Genomic DNA, 16,576 nt, shown 5'->3' with positions numbered 1-16,576 from the left:
GCATACATTCAAAAATATGAATGTACAATGAGCTCCTAGCAGCAACGTAACCACCAGCATTCAGTTAAGTTTGTACTCTTGAAAAAGCAAATTAACTTTTAAAGCCACTCGAGTGCTGTCTACGGGTTCCCACTCAGTGAGATCAGAGAAATAATGGTCACCATTGATGAAACTGTATTGATCCATAATAATGAAATTAGAATATTTCTAGTGAGAATGTACAATGAGAGAATTATTTTTTGTCAGTCTAACAAAAAAGAATGAGCCCCTTATGGTGTTCTCAGCTGATTTGTCCCCTGAAGTTCTTGCTGCCAAAATAAGATCAGAGGTTGCAGTAAAATCAGCAGGAACCATTTTAAGAAACTGTCATGCCGCTGGAGCCCGCGGCATCTCCCACTTGGGCTGCGGTCTGTTTTCCAGATCACGGGGCCTGCCGCGGCCCTTTTTTCCAGCGGCGTGCTGTTTTCTTTACCGCGGTGAGGCCGGAGGCCCAGGATTGGGCGTCGGTCCTCGCCTCGTATAATGCGCGGCGCGGGTGTTGTCACAGTGTGCCCGCGCCCCCCCTCGGTCCTTCCACTTACCTAGTGCCCCATTCTATGGCCTTCTCTTTTTCCTTCTTCTTCCTAGAGGAGCCATGATTTCTCTTTCCCAGCATACCATTCTCCTTTCATCTTCCCTGCATGCATCTGTTTCCCTTACTACAATGGTGTATTTTCCTATTTGGTTCTATAGCCCCTTTCCCAATCCAAGATGGCAGTCCTACTTCTTCCTGCATGTCACTTCCTGTCAAGGGGTATATAATGGGATAGATTCTTCTTCTCTTTGCGTTGCAACACTTCTCCTGTGGTGGTCACGCTCCGGCTGGTCTTCTATTGGAACTCAGTTTGGCTCTGTTTTTCCTGTCCTTCCAGTGAATTTTCAGGCATTGAAGTTCTGATTTTCTTGTGTCCTCCTTCTGTTCCAGGGAGTTCCTGTCTGGAGGTTTTTACCCTATGGGGTTTTTCCTCTGGGACGCCTTCTGGAGGGCACGGACTGTGGTGGCGTACTACTGTCAGCAGCACCGTGGCTACCGGAAGGGATCGCCCCTACCTTGGCCAGAGTAGGACGTGCAAGAACCAAGGCCGCACGCCATCCCCATCTGGTCTGGACAGTAAACCAAAGGTAAATTGTGACAGAAACATCCTGAAATATTTAGATTTTCGACTTAATGACAAATATTGTGATACCTCAGAGCTCCACAAATCATTGGGGTCAACAAGAATGCCCAATGTTGCCTAACTATTTTTTTACATCATTGTTTAATATCAGCAAAGCAAAACTGTTACAAACTAAAGTTCTTGAATTCGGAACAGAAGCTGACAACCTTGATTATGGCTTTGAAGATATAATAGAAGAAGTGGAAGACAATCCCATGAAGCAACATGCTTATGTTGTGCAAATGTACTGTCTTTTCCAAATCATGTTTTATAAATTACATCACAACAAAAAGAAAACTCCACTACACATGATAACTGCCCACACAATCGATGACGTGCAAAAGTAGAGAGCTAATTACTTCAATCAATAGGATTTGTGCATCAACAAGTTATAATGACATAGTACAGAGCACAAACTTGTTAGCAGCTCATGCTGTAAAATCTTGTGAATCTGACAGCACACCACTTCCAAGTCACCAGGAAAGGACTTACAATTGCTTCTCTTGATGATTTTGAAGACACGTCTTTGTCTGGAACATCCAGCACACATGATACTGCCATGGTGCTTTTTCAAGATGGTGCCAATGAAGTAGCTCCTGGAAAACAAGCTGTGACAGCTGTCGGCAAAAACAAACAAAGCTGCAAAGTTATAACCAACTGCCTTGCCAATGTGTGCAAAAACTCTACAAGCCATCAACATGACCAGTGACTGAGGTTATGTATCTTCTTCTACCTGATGCAGCAGTCCGCAAAGCTGAGTTAACTGAATTTATCATATCGCTTATTCGATGCAGACTGAAGGATGAAGAAAAGCCAGTTCCTCTGTGGGATGGCAGTCATGCTCTGATCTCCCAGGATATCAGCCCACTGAAAAAGGTTGGGTTTTTACCAGTAAAACAATCTCCAGTTACAAACTATGCAACAGTATACACAGCTCTAAAAATGTCCAAAATGTTCATGCTCAGCTTGAAGACCAGCCTACCCTGCCAATTGTCTGCAAAGAAGGTGTTTTCCGTATTGTAGCAACATTTTTAAGAGCACTCAAGTAGAATTTGATGATCTTTATCCAATGATGGGTGTTTTCCTCATGGCAAAACTTCTGTTGCTTTGTGGAGGAAGTTATCTCAATGGATATGGCATAGACGATGCACTTATTGAGTCTAAAATCTCTGGAAGCAAAACTATCCAGCCAGTATTGAGCGGAACTCATTATGTTTGTTTGTTACAAGGTATGCTCATCATATTTGAGGCTATAGGAACATTGTGTTGGAATGCTTTCTGGAACAAGAATGACAAATTAGGTTTAGCATATCTCAGAAGTGAACAAGGCATAGTGTCCATTTCATTCAAAAGACATAATGCAAAGCCTAGCAATGTTCAATACACTCAGTTCCAAATCAGAAAACCCGAAAGCCAAGTTTTCAGAATTTGTTGAAGATTGTGAAGCAAAATCAGAACTTTGCAAGTAATGGGGACATTTTCTACAAATGATAGCTCTAATGAAAAACTTGGTACATGCTGATTGGGAAGATGATTGGGAGCTGCAAGTGTAGACTGTGGAGTCATTGATTACTGTGTTTCACAAATTCGATTGCATAAACCACCTGAGATATGGGTCCTGGTATTTGGAAAGAGTAAAGAAGCTAGAGGTGGAAAAACCATACCTCTATAGAAAATTTATCCAAATACATTTTGTGATGAAAAAACACAGAGGGAAGGTTAAATGCTGTGGCTCTAGCTATGAAACTGGAACAGACAATCCAGAGATCACAGAAAAGCTCAAAGGGAATTGTCAGTCAGACACGTAAAAGAGAATATGTTGCTCAATGGCAGCTAGTTTACCATGAAGTCCTTTTTATTTGCAATGTTTTCAGAGAGATGGCAAATTCAGAATGAATGGACCATTGTGAAACTGTTTTTCACCATGAACCTGTGGGAAAGAGAGGGGAACATTTTAATAAACATGTTGACAGCCTTCTTCATTTAATGCAGCAGCAAGGAAACCCCTTTGAAATGATTGAGCCTGTGCAATTACACAAAATTTTGACCAAACAATATGTGGATAACGATATAAAGACACGTCTACTAGATGTCCTGGAACATCGATCAAACCTATACGCAGAACTGAAGCAGGAGAGATTTGTACTGAAAGAGAACAAGCTGTTTGACATAATCACTAAAGCTAACATTCCAAGCTTTAATAGTAAGGGGTTTCGACCAACCAGCCACTATAAAACAGGTTACAAAAAAACACCTTTGCAAGCACATAGAGACATGATGTAGCAAAAGAAAAGGGTGAATTTATCAAGGACATTCCGTCGCATGATCTTCTTCCAACAAACGCATTATTTGATGATAATGCTGCAACCAAAACAGTGAAGTGCAAACTCATACAACAGCTTAAAAAAAAAAACGTTTCACCTGAAGAATTTCAATTAGAAAAGGTGTCCTCATTGAAAACTGCTGTTTTTGTAGACTATATGTCACAATTGCAAATGGTCAAGATTTCATGCATGCAAAACTTCAGAGAGGTTGCTAAGAGTGTTCTATAGATACCAAAGTGTGCACCTTGCAAGAACTGTACATTGCCTTTGACAGTTATCTTGAACTATCTGTCAAAGAATGTGAGAGAATCAGACGAATGTTTACAAGTGTAACAACTGACCTTGCCTGCATCCAAAATTCAATAACTATACCTGTGCAACTTGATAAATTGTAGTCATCAACATCGAACAAGATGAACTTGGAGATATTAACTCAACAAACCACTGGTGATGCTTCAGTGAACACTGCATTTCTAATTATTGCAAATGAAATGATTGTCAATGAGGAGTTGGTGCCTGCAGAGATATACTCAAAAGGCACAAGCCATATTGTCCAATTTCTTAAAAGCAAATTGGAGGAAGCAGACCTTCGTGTTGTGCCACATGTTGAGTGGGCTGTTTGAAATGGTCCCAAATGAGTCTTGTACCGTCAAATGACACAGGTGTTATTATTGTGCTACTTAGATTTATTGCAATGTTCGTAAGTCAAGGGATGTCAGAGTTATAGATACGTTATGGAACAGGCTATGGAACAGGCAAAAAAAGACACTTAATCCAGCTTCATATTCTGTGCAAGAAACCAGACCCAGAGATGCCCAGTGTTCTTATCAAGGCACATACTCTTATGGGTGATTACACTATGAGCAAAACTGAAACAAAGCTTGGAGCTTAATGTGACTTTAATGATATAGAAAAAATACCTTGTGTGTGTGTGGAAAACAAGTTCTGACTGTCACACATTTGGCGATCTGTAGAGTGAGTTCAAGAGATCAGTCTTGCATCATATTCTGTGCGTGGACACATTAAAAGAGCGTTCTACTTGATCAGAAGATATGTAAATGTTTTGGATCATGCACATGTAGAGAAAGATCCATGTGAATTTGGTTGGGAAGATACTGATGAGGTGCTAAAACCAACGAAATATTCAAAGCCTATACCCACAGAACTTACACATACATGTGTTTGCAAACCTGTACATTCTACAAATGTACCGTGAGCAATGGCCAAAACAAATAAATAAAATGAAGTATGAAAATGTGTCTAAAACAGGAGCAATAAACACTGTTTCATTTCTAAATATGTCTTTTCTTCCTCCTATTGCATAGCCACCGTTTTGGAAAATGGAGGGAGTGTTTCTCTGAGGAATTATTTTCTATCTCTATAAGACTACTTGACCCCCAAAACCTATGTTTTGACACCAAAAATAAATATATAGGTCTCCTGGTTCCTGAAATATTACACTATCACTGCAACACACCTGCCATTTTTTAAAATGTTCTCCAGAAAAATTTGGCCCAGATCAGCAATGTCTACCCAAACTAAATTACTTCTCTAATGATCCAAAAACACATATCAAAAATGAAAATCTCTGGACAACAATATTTTTTACGGAGGTATATAAGGGGTCTGGGATTATTTTTAGAAAAGGTAGGAATTAGAAGGACATGTATCTTCAGCAGGCTTTCCTGGTTTTCCAGTTCTGCTGGACCCTATCTGTCATTGTGGGCCTGTGAACTGCGCTCCCAATAATCTATCATTTTTCCACCTGCAAACCGTTCCAGCATTGAATACATTCACAGTCTGTGCTTTCTTTTGACTTTTTCTGTTTACTCTAGTGTTCTCATCATCTTTATTTCAGCAATGTGCCATAAAAAGCATATAAAACATCACACATACACATAAATACACTTTGGCACAAAAAAGCAACATTTAGGCCCTCATTACAACCTTGGTGGTAAATGCCGCCGACTGCCGTGCTGACGGCCGCCAACATACTGTGACCGCGGCGTTATACCGCTACGGGTATTATGACCCACACAGAGAAATCCGCCACTATACAGCCACCCACACATGTCCGCCACACCAAAGGCCAGTGATAAAATGGCGGCACCAAAACCCACACCCTTACGCCAAAAGGAATAGGCCCACAGTATCAGGACCCACAAATCACTGCGGCGGTCTTTCAACGGCAGTAAACCATTGGCGGTACACACCGCCGCACTCAAAATACCCACACACCTACAAAACTACACCACATTGGACAATTCAAACTACACACACCCGACACACATACACCCACCACACCCACACACTCAGACCACTATAAAACACAAACCCACATTACCCACAACCCTTTCAATGAAAAAAAAGATTGCGAACAGAGAGACACGCCAGGAGCACCCACTCAATCTGAGCCACAGAACACCATCACCCATACACCATCCACGCACCTCACAGCACACACCACAACACATCACCCCACAAATCCTCACACATACTACTCACACCACATCCATGGCACCCCAAAGAAACCCCAGGTTTTCAGAGGAGGAGCTAAGGGTCATGGAGGAGGAAATCGTTGAGGTAGAGCCACAGCTATTCGGATCACAGGTGCAGCAGACGTCCTTTGCAAGGAAGATGGAGCTATGGCGGAGAATAGTGGACAAGGTCAATGCCGTGGGGCAGCACCCATGAACAAGGGATGACATCAGGAAGAGGTGGAACGACCTACAGGGGAAGGTGCGTTACGTGGTTGCAAGACACCAGGTAGCCGTACAGAGGACTGGCGGTGGACCCCCCACCTCCTACCCCACAATTGACAACATGGGCAGAGCAAGTCTTGGCAATAATGCATCCTGAGGGCCTCGCAGGAGTTGCAGGAGGACTGGACTTTGGTAAGTCAAATCTTTACTACTATATCCCCCCACCCTACCTGCATGCCATCACAAACTCCACTGCTGCCACAAGACCATCTCCGGGCCTATCCTCCTGCAGAAAAGGCACCTGGCGTCTCAAGGCCAGGTTGTGCAACATGCAACAATGATGTGGCACCCCTTCTTGGGTGAGTAGTACAGGGATCCACCTGTCAGATGGAGGCACCGGAACCTCGCCTTTAGGAGGCCAAAGGTTCTTTGAATTATCCTCCTTGTTTGCCCATGTGCCTCATTGTAACGTTCCTCTGCCCTTGTCCTGGGATTCCTCACTGGGGTCAGTAGCCATAAGAGGTTTGGGTAACCAGAGTCACCTGCAAATATTCGAGGGATACCTGTTAGACAGACACTCACCCTTAGGGACAACCCCACACCCATATACCTACATCAACTGGGTGGGGACCATGGGCTCACCTATTGCACACCCTGTGCCTCTGGAGTTGAGCCATCACATATGGAATGCTGCTATTCCTCAAGATGAAGGCATGCACAGAGCCAGGATACTTGGCATTCACATGGGAGACGTACTGGTCCGCCAAACACACCATCTGCACATTCAGAGAGTGATAGCTTTTTCTATTCCTAAACACTTGTTCATTCCTCGGGGGGAACAAATGCTATAGGTGTACCACCAGCGGCATCAATGATGTTGGGATATGTCCCAGGGCATAGAAGTCAGCTTTCACTGTGGCTAAATCCTACACCTGGGGGAATACGATGTAGCGGCGCATGTGTTTCAGCAGGGCAGTCAACACTCTATTCAACACGTTTGAGAACATAGGCTGTGACATGCCTGATGCCATGGCCACTGTTGCTTGGAAGGAACCACTTGCCAGGAAATGGAGCACTGACAGGACCTGCACAAGAAGGGGGGAAACCTGTGGGCTGGCTCCAATTGGGCACACAGTTCTTGGATTGTGGCCCTATCAAGTCTGTAGGTCAGGATAATGTGTCTGTCCTCCATTGTCGCCAGGTCCACCAGGGGTCTGTACACAGGGGATGTCCCTATCTCATATTCATTCTCACCGGTTGAAGTCTAGGGAGAAAAACGGTGAGCAGAGGGTCATATTCACACATATGTTATAATAATAATGCATTTCTTCCTTTACAGAAACAGTATGTGAATTCGAGAGTCAGTTGATGTGCCAATGTCTGCTGTGACGCAGTTAGGTGCCATGGCCTGTGCCCCCTGAAATGGCAGCTGCCTGACCTCTGAGGAGAGACAAGTGGAAGTGAGGTAATTCCGCTGGCGTTGGGCGCTGTAGCGGTTGGCGGTCGATGACCACCGCGCAACTTTGCATTGGTTAACATTAGGCCCTATGGGTTCCAGGAGCCAATGACGATGTACGCCGGCGGTGACGGTACGCACCGCCGCAGATGTGGCCTCCATTTTCTATCTGTTCACTCACTTGCTACCTGACCTTCAACAGGAGAGGCCCTACACTACAAGTGCTGCTGTGACCTGTGCCTGGAAGCGACAATGGCTCAGGTGTCTGGGGGAAGGGCCCCTGCCTTCACTTCGGAGGAGTTGGAGAGACTGGTGGATGGGGTCCTTACCGAGTACACTTTACTCAATGGTCCTCCAGACAAACAAGTGAGTATACTGGGAGCATGATGCGTGGGCCATGAATGTATGGGGTGCTGTGTGTGTATGCCTCATGTGGGGGGGCTGAGGGGTCCTGGACAGAATGCTGCATGTATCAATCAATCAATCAGTCATTTGTTAAGCGCGCTACTCACCCGGTAGGGTCTCAAGGCGCTGGGGGAGGGGTAGGAGGAGGGGTGCTACTGCTCGAAGAGCCAGGTCTTGAGCCGATTTCTGAAGGTCAGGAGGTCCTGGGTCAGACGTAGGTTGATGGGGAGGGAGGTCCAGGTTTTGGCAGCAAGGTGGGAGAAGGATCGGCCGCCGGCTGTGGTACGGTGGACGCGGGGGACGGTGGCGAGGGCGAGGTTGGCAGAGCGGAGCTGGCGTGTTGGGATGTGGAAGTTGAGACGCTCATTGAGGTAGGCAGGTCCGGCGTCGTGGAGAGCATTGTGAGCGTGGATCAGGAGTTTGAAGATGATCCTTTTGTTGACTGGGAGCCAGTGGAGGTCTCGGAGGTGGGCTGAGATGTGTTCATGGCGAGGGAGGTTAAGGATGAGTCGTGCTGAGGCATTCTGAATGCGCTGAAGTTTTCTCTGGAGCTTGGCCGTTGTTCCCACGTAGAGTGCGTTGCCGTAGTCCAGTCTACTGCTGACGAGGGCGTGGGTGACCGTTCTTCTGGTTTCAATGGGGATCCATCTTAAGGTCTTGCGAAGCATGTGGAGGGTGTTAAAACATGAGGATGAGATGGCATTGACTTGCTGGGTCATAGTGAGCGATGAGTCCAGTATGAAGCCAAGGTTGCGTGCGTGCGTGGGTGGTGGGTGTTGGGGCGGCTCCTAGAGTGGTAGGCCACCAGGAGTCGCCCCATGCTGATTTGTTGGAGCCAAAGATGATGATCTCAGTCTTTTCTGAGTTAAGTTTGAGGCAGCTTGCCTACATCCAGTTGGCGATGGCGTGAAGTCCAGTGTGGAGGTTGGTCTTGGCGGTTGCGGGGTACTTCGTGAGTGAGAGGATCAGCTGTGTGTCATCCGCTTAGGAGCCGATGTTGAGGCCGTGGGATCGGAAAATGTTGGTGAGCGGCGCAATGTAGACATTGAAGAGGGTGGGGCTGAGAGAGGATCCGTGGGAACTCTGCAGCTGGCCTTGGTGGCTTTTGACAGGAACACGGGAGGCGGACACTTTGGGTTCTGCCAGAGAGGAAGGATGTGAGCCAATCCAGGCCCCTGTGGCAGATTCCAGCATCGTGGAGGCATGTGCAAAGTGTGTGGTGACAGACGGTGTCGAAGACTGCAGAAAGGTCAAGAAGGATGAGGGCAACGGTTTCACCTTTGTCAAGCCTGCCTCTTATGTCGTCGGTAGCAGCGATGACAGCGGTCTCAGTGCTGTGGTTCTTGCGGAAGCCGGACTGGGAGATGTCGAGTAGGCTGTTGTCCTCCAGGAAGCAAGATAGTTGGCTGTTGACTATCTTCTCGATGACCATCGCAGGGAAGGGGAGTAGCGAGATGGGTCGGTAGTTTTTGAGGTCTTTTTGTCGGCTTTGGGTTTCTTGAGCAGGGATTTGACTTCGGCGTGTTTCCAACTCTCCGGGAAGATGGCGGTCTCGAAGGAGCTGTTGATGATGGTACGAAGCTAGGGAGAGATGATTTGGCTGGCTTTATTGAAGACGTGGTGAGGGCAGGGGCCGGCGGGTGAACCGGAGCAGATGGTGCTCATGGTCTTGGTGGTTTCCTTGTCGTTGGTGTGGGTCCAGGCACTCAGGATGTTGGTGTGGATGGGTGCGTTGGGGTCGTCGTTGGCAGTGGTGGTGGTGGGGGTCGGCGGTGCGAAGCTGCCATGGATGTCTGTGATCTTGTGGGGAAAAAAGGTGCTGAGGGAGTTGCAGAGGTCTTGCGAGTGTGGGGGGGTCGGCATAACAGGACTTGGGGTTGGTGAGTTCCTTGATGATGCTGAAGAGCTCCTTGCTGTTGTGTGCGTTGTTGTCAACTCGCTCTTTGTAGAACGATCTTTTGGTGGTCCGGATGAGCTGGTGATGTTTGCGGATGGCAGTTTTGAGGGCGGCATGGTTGCTTTCTGTTTGTTCTTGGCACCAGATCTTCTCGGCTTTCCGGCATTCCCGCTTGGAGATCTGAAGGTCGGCAGTGAACCAGGGAGCTTTCTTGCTGGTGCGGGTGTTGGTAGATTTCCTCAGTGGGGCGAGGATGTTGGCGCAGTCGTCGAGCCATTGTTTGAAGTTGTGGGCGGCGGTGTTGGAGTCACAGGTGTTGGGTGGCTGGGCGAGGGTGGAGATCAGTTGGTCCTTGGAGATCTTGTTCCATTTGCGGTGAGGGGTCCGATGCTGGTGGGCGGTGGGTTTCTGGAAGGAGAAATGGACACAGCAGTGGTCGGTCCAGTGGAGTTCGGTGGTGTGGGTGAAGGTGATGTGGCTGCTGGTGGAGAAGATGGTGTTGAGTGTGTGGCCAGAAGAGTAGGTGGGCATTGTAATGAGTTGCTTGAGACCAAGGTAGGCGAGGTTGGCAAGCAGGGCTGAGGAGCTGCTGTCGCCGGTGTTCTCCAGATGAAAATTCAGGTCACCGAGGAGCATATAGTCCGTTGAGTCGAGGACGTGGGTGCTGATTGAGTCAACGATGGCGTCGCAGAATTGTGGGTGGGGGCACGGGCGTCTGTAGACAAGGGTTCCTCTCAGGGTGGTATCGGCGTTGACGTGGATCTGGAAGTGCAGGTGTTCTGTGGCGTCGTGGGTGTTTGTTGAGATCCTGATGGTGCTCCTGTGGACGATGGCGATTCCTCCTCCTGGTTTGTTGGTGCAGACTCTACAGATGACTTTGTAGCCCTCAGGGCATGTATGGTGGTCAATGTATGTGCCTTAGTGGATGGGAGGGATATGGTGGGCCATGAGTGTTACGGTCTGGACGGTATTACTAATCCCTTTTCTGCTGTCTTTTTCCTGCAGGTCAGCGCCGATCAGAAAAAGGGTATCTGGCGTGCCATCGCCAAGGAGGTGAGGACCCTGGGGGCCTTTGACAGGCGGAGCACCCACAGCCGCAAACGGTGGGGGGACCTGCGCCACTGGGCAAGGAAGACGGCGGAGGCCCGGCTGGACTCCCAACCAGGGAGGGATACCCGTCGTACCCTGACCCCCCTGATGTTCCGCATCCTGGCGGTGGCCTATCAGGAGTTGGATGGACGCTTGAGGGCATCACAGCAGCTACAAGGGGGCGAGTAAAAATTCAGATTAATGAGTTGGCGCGCGTTAAGGTTTTACCTGGGTGGGGGATGTGGACTGTTGGTGCCCCTTGGCCAGGGCGAACATGGCAGGGTAGGTCCCTTGTTGGGCAGGCTCTCAAGCACTCCAAACCCTATGGTGTTAGTGGGCATCTACTGCTGGGCAGGGTCCTGTGGGTTTCAGGTGTGCAGCTGATGGCGTTATGCCATGTCCCCCATGGGCTGGTGACTAGCATTGTAACTGGTAGTGCATGGCCTAGTGCATAGGGCTGTTCCCCGTGTGTTGTGTACGCCAACAGTAGTGTTGTTGCTGGCATTGACCAAGTGTATCCTCTGTCTCTCCTCCCCTTTTTGTTTTGTCACCCTGTCCTTGTGTGCATTAGCATCATCTGGCGGAGGAGCAGAGACACCGGCACGGAGGGAGCTGCATCCCACATGGGCCTGGAGGTCGAATCCACCGAGGGTGAGGGCACCAGTGGAATGGAGGGCGAGGGGAGCACCACGATGGAGACAGGAGAGGACACTACAGACAGCGACTCCTCCTCCGATGGAAGCTCCCTGGCGGTGGCGGCACCTCTGTGCCCACCCCAACAACAGGTACAGCCGCCACCCCCCTACCAGCACCGTCCTCCCAGCAGCCCCTTGGCCTGTTTCCCATGCCTGCTCACCTAGGAGGATGGGCATCTCCTTCGCCCCAGGCACCTCAGGCCCGGCACCAGTCAGCCCTGCTGCCCTCAGTGAGGAGGCTATTGACCTCTTGAGAAACCTCACTGTTGGGCAGTCAACCATTCTGAATGCCATCCAGGGTGTCGAGAGGTATTTGCAACAAACAAATGCATACCTGGAGGGCATTCCCTCTGGTGTGGCGGCCCAACAGAGAGCATTTCAGGCTCTGGCCTCCGCACTGATGGTAGCCATTGTCCCTGTCTCTAGCCTCCCCCCTCCAGCTTCCTCTAGCCAGTCCCAATCCCAATCCCCTCAACCCCAACCTATCCCAAGCACACCTTCAGACCAGCATTCACCCAAATCCACACACAAAAGTGGCTCAGGCAAACACAAGCACCACACTTCATCTCACAGGCACTCACACAAGCACCATCCCCATGCAGACACACCAACAGCCACTGCCTCCACTGTGTCCCCCTCCTCCTCCTCGTCCACCTCCCTCCCAGTTGCGTCTCCAGTCACACCTGCATGCACTACATCCTCATCCACTACCTCCATCACCAGCACAATCATCACTACACACCCCTCACTGGCAGTCACCACCTCCACATCCATGCACACGTCCCCTGTGTCCTCTCCCACTGCGTCTGTGACCCTTCCCCCGAAAGTACGCAAACGCAAGCACACACCCACCCAACAGCCATCCACCTCCCAACAGCATCCAGCTCATGCACCTGCACTCAAACACAGCAGACTGACACCTCCTACAACCACTCCCTCTTCCTCCACTCCCAAACCTTCACCCTCTTGCTACCCCAATGTCACTAGACATTTTTCCTAGCCAACATTGACCTGTTCCCTACCCCTCCCCCCGTCCTTCCACTTGGGCCAGGGTGGCCAAAATCCAGCCCAGCACCTCAGCCACCAAGTCCACGTCCGCTGTGGTTCCTGCAGCTGTCAGAGGCTCAAAGGGGGGACCCGTCAGGCCAGCCATTTTGCCACCAACCCCTGCCAAGGCTAAGAACATTCCGCCACCTGGCAAGGTGAAGAAGGAGACAGCATCCAGTAAGGGGAAGGAACCACAACCACCCAGCAAGGCCACCTCAAAGACTCCAGCTGCCAGCCCCAAGGTGACACCACCACAAGGGCACAAAACACCAGCCAAGGCACTTCAGCCATCCGAGCCTGCAGGTGAAGGCCTGGTGGCTACAGCACAACCGCCAGCACCGCCACCTGCACTGTGGCCTGCACCGCCACAAACACTGCCACCTGCACCCCCGCAAGCACCACGACTGTCGTCAGCAGCCCAGTGGGCAGCTGTCCGAGGCTGCAGGAGAAGGGCTGGAGCCTCCCCCCACCACTGGCATTACCGGCACCTTCACCGCGGCCAGCACCGTCGCAAGCACCGCCACCTGCTCCGCTGAAAGTGGCACCACTGCCAGGAGCAGCAGCCCCAGTCGGCAGCCGTCCGAAGCTGCAGGGGAAGAGTTGGAGCCTCTGCCCACCATTGGCAGCACCCCCACCAACACCGCCACTACTACCACTGTGCAGCCGTAGCCGTCGGCAGATGGTCTGTAGCCCGGTCTCCATGGACCATCATGCATCCTGACAACTGCAAACCTTGTGGGTCTGACACACAGGGGAGGGACTGTGACCCGGCACCCCCCAAGAGCTGCATCACTGGGCACAAAGCCCCCTCCAGAACCAGTGAAAAAATGCATCCACTCACCCTATCCTTGGCAGGATGAAGCACACTGGGCACAAAGCCCCCTCCAGAACCAGTGGAGAAAGGCATCCACTCACCCTATCCTTGGCAGGATGAAGCACACTGGGCACAAAGCCCCCTCCAGAACCAGTGGAAGAAGCCATTCACTTAAGAGACTGTGGCCTTGCGCTCTCCAGGACCAAGCAGTGGGCAAACCACCCACTTGAGCGACTGTGGCCTTGCACTCCCCAGGAGCAAGCAGTGGGCAAACCACCCACTTGAGAGATTGTGGTCTTGCGCTCCCAGGACCAAGCAGTGAGCAAACCACCCACTTGAGAGACTGTGGCCTTGCGCTCCCAGGAGCAGGCAGTATGCAAACCACCCACTTGAGAGACTGTGGCCTTGTGCTCCCCAGGAGCAGGCAGTGGGAAAACCACACACTTGAGAGACTGTGGCCTTGCACTCCCCAGGACCAAGCAGTGGGCAAACCACCCACTTGAGAGACTGTGGCTTTGCACTCCCCAGGACCAAGCAGTGGGCATGTAGCCCCCTCCCGGAGCAGTGGTGTTGTACCATCTTCTGGCTGAGGTGCCCCCGCTTCCCCTTCCCCCTGAGGTGCCTGTGTATTTCCGACCTGATGCCCCTGCAGTGTTCTCTCCGTATTGAGGCAGGAGTCAAGTGGGGCCTTGGCCTATGTGATATGGCCCTGTGGCCCACGGACAATATGGACTGCACGGTGCCCCTCCATTTGTACATATATGTAAATACTGTTATTTGATTTGAGGACATATTTCTATAATTTCATATTATTACACTCACTTGTCCTTGCATTATTCCTGAGGGGTACGGGGTGTATATGTAATGTTACTGCATCTGTTTGTGTGTGTGGTGTTGTGGGTGGGGGTGTTGCGGGTGTGTGTGTGTGTCACTCTCTTTTTCCTCCCCACCTCCCCTGTGTGCTATGGGCGGTACTCACCATGGTCGTCTTCGCCGCCGTTGGTATTCCTGGTGTAGGAGGAGGTATACAATCATGGGTAATATGTGCAACTTGTGCTCCATGTCGTCGTGGTTCTTCCTTGAGTCAGACGTGAGTCGTTTCCCTTCTGTGTACTGTTTCCGCCATGCTTTTGTTAGCGTTGGTACCGCCCTGGAAAAGGTGGCGGATTGGCTTGTTGTGATAGGGTGGGCAGTACATTGTCTTCCGTATGGCTGTTGGGGGTTACCCCGCGGTGCTTGTTACTACCGCCGTGGCGGTCGGTCTGTTAAAGTGGCTGTCTGTGTTGTCGGTGTCCGCCGTGGTCATAATTCCATTTTATTTACCGCTGGCCTGTTGGCAGTATTATTGCCGCTTCATCAATGAGGGGTATAGTGTGCAAAGAGACCAGAGGGTTCTCCAGAGGCTTAACAGAGGCTAAAGTAGATAATACCAATGCTGTCTTTTGGGGTAGTGTGGTCGAGCAGTTAGGTTTATCAGAGGGTAGTGCAAAGCATTTGTTGTACACACACAGACAACAGAAGAAGCACAGACTCAATGAATTAACTCCAGACCAATGGTTTTTATATCGCAAAAATATATTTTCTTAGTTTATTTCTAGAACCACAAGATTCAAGTTGCAGGTAAGTAATTCAACAGATTCATAATTCACACACGTATCAATAGTACTTTGTTTGGAATCGATAAATTATACAGTTTTTGAAATATTGGCAATTATTTGTTTTAAAAGTTGACAGTGCAATTTTCAGAAATAGTTCCTGAGGGAAGAAAGGTTAGTACGATTACATGCTAGTACTTGACTTACAGTTCCAGTATCCGGGGTTTAGAAAATCCACATGTTGGGGTTCAAGGTAACCCCAAACACCCACCACCAGCAACACGGGGCCGGCCGGGTGCAGAGGTCACAGTTGAGGCAAATTTAACTTCGGGGGGCACCCTGAGGGGTTTAGAGGAGCACTCGGGGGCCATAAGTAGGCACCAAACACACACCCTTAGTAGCACCGAGGCAGTCGGGTGCTGGGTGCAAACAAGGCGTTGAGTTTCCAATGCTGGTCTATGAGGGGACCCCGGGGGTCACTCAGAGGTTGCAGGTGAGGTCCAGGGGTCCACTTTTAGCAAACCACAGGCTGGACAGAGAGGAGGGCTGCCTACTGAACGTAGCTGCTCTGGAGGTCGGCTTCCCCAAGGCATGGGGGCTGCGGATGCAGTGGTCTTTTAGGCATCGGATATCTTCATCCATGCCTCTGCAGGCGTCGATGTGGATAGGTCAACCCACAGTGGGCACTTGCTCACAACCCCCTGGGGACTCTCTCTAGCTGGTTGGGCCACCTGGTCACCGGCCAAAGACATCGGGTGTAGGGTGGTCAGGACTCATGGATCAGGGGAGGCTCTGGAGTCCCTTGGTAGTTGTTTCTACTTGGACAGGGCCACTGTCCAGGAGAGTTCTTAGTCCTTTGAGGTGCAGGGCAGTCCTCTGGACCTTGGCAGAGGTCGCTGGTCCTGAAGGATGCATCGCCTTCTCGTTGCAGGTTCTTTGAAGCAGGAGACAGGCCGGTAGGGTTGGAGCCGAGTCAGTTTGCATCTTCCTTCTTCACTGCTGGGGGTTCAGCTTAGAAGTCCTTCTTCTTTCTTGTCAGGTCGCCAGGAATCTGGTGAGCTGGGTTCAGGGAGGCCTTTAAATCCTGGATTTAGGGGCGTTACAGGGGTCAGAGGACAGTAGGGAGTAGCTGACTACATCCTTCTTGTGTCCACTCCCTTTGGGGAGAGTGAAACAAACCTAACCCAATTGCTCCCTGTCCTTCAAACCAAGATGGAGGATTCTGCAGGGAGGGGGTCATCTCAGCTCTGGACACCTTAGGGGTGGTCCTAGCTGGGGTGGTCACTCCTTACTGTTTTCCCTCATTTTCCCACCGGACTTGCTGCCAAAAGTGGGGCTTTGTCCGGGGGTGGGCAA

The sequence above is a fragment of the Pleurodeles waltl genome, chromosome 3_1 (genome assembly GCF_031143425.1).
Source record: "Pleurodeles waltl isolate 20211129_DDA chromosome 3_1, aPleWal1.hap1.20221129, whole genome shotgun sequence".
NCBI lineage: Eukaryota > Metazoa > Chordata > Amphibia > Caudata > Salamandridae > Pleurodeles > Pleurodeles waltl.
Note: the sequence above shows the minus strand (reverse complement) of the source record.